Source organism: Chrysochloris asiatica, unplaced genomic scaffold (assembly GCF_000296735.1).
Source record: "Chrysochloris asiatica unplaced genomic scaffold, ChrAsi1.0 scaffold00235, whole genome shotgun sequence".
NCBI lineage: Eukaryota > Metazoa > Chordata > Mammalia > Afrosoricida > Chrysochloridae > Chrysochloris > Chrysochloris asiatica.
The window spans coordinates 2,103,803-2,104,589 of record NW_006408753.1 but is presented as its reverse complement, the minus strand read 5'-3'; positions in this window follow the sequence as shown (position 1 = coordinate 2,104,589).

Sequence of the window (787 nt, the reverse complement as noted above, 5' to 3'; positions counted from 1 at the left end):
AAGTATGGTGAAAGAATACAACCTTGTCACACACCTTTCTTAATTTTAAAACATTCAGTGTTCCCATGTTCTTTTCGAACAACTGCCTCTTGGTCAAGGTACAGATACCAAATAAGCACAATTAAGTGTTCCAGAATACTAATACTTTACAAAGCTATCCATAGCTTGTCATGGTCCACACAATCAAAAGCCTTTGTGTAGTCAATAAAGCACAGGTAATACCTTTCTGATATTCTCTGCTTTCAGCCAAGATCCATTGGACATCAGCAATGATATCCCTCATTCCATGGCCTCTTCTGAATCCGGCTTGAACCACTGGAAGTTCTCTGTCAAAGTATGCTTGCAGCCATTTCTGTATTGCCTTTAGTAAAACTTTACTCACGTGGGATATCAAAGAGATTGTCTGATGATTTCCACATTCTGTTGGGTCACCTCTCTTTGGAATGGACACAAATATAGATCTCTTTCAATTAGTTGGCCAGATAGTTGTCTTCCAAATTTCTTTGCTTAGATGAATGAGTGCCTCCTGTGCCGCCTCACTTTCTTGAAAGATTTCAATTTTTATTCCATCAATTCCTGGTGCCTTGTTCTTTGCCATTTCCTTGAAATCACCTTGGACTTCCTCCTTCAGTATCATTGGCTCTTGATCATATGCTACCTCTTGAAAACATTTCCTTTTGGTATAGTGACTCTGTGTATTCCTTCCATCTTCTCTTGATGCTTTCTGCATCATTCAATAATTTGCCCAGAGAACCTTTCAATAATGAAAGTTGAGGCTTGAATTTTT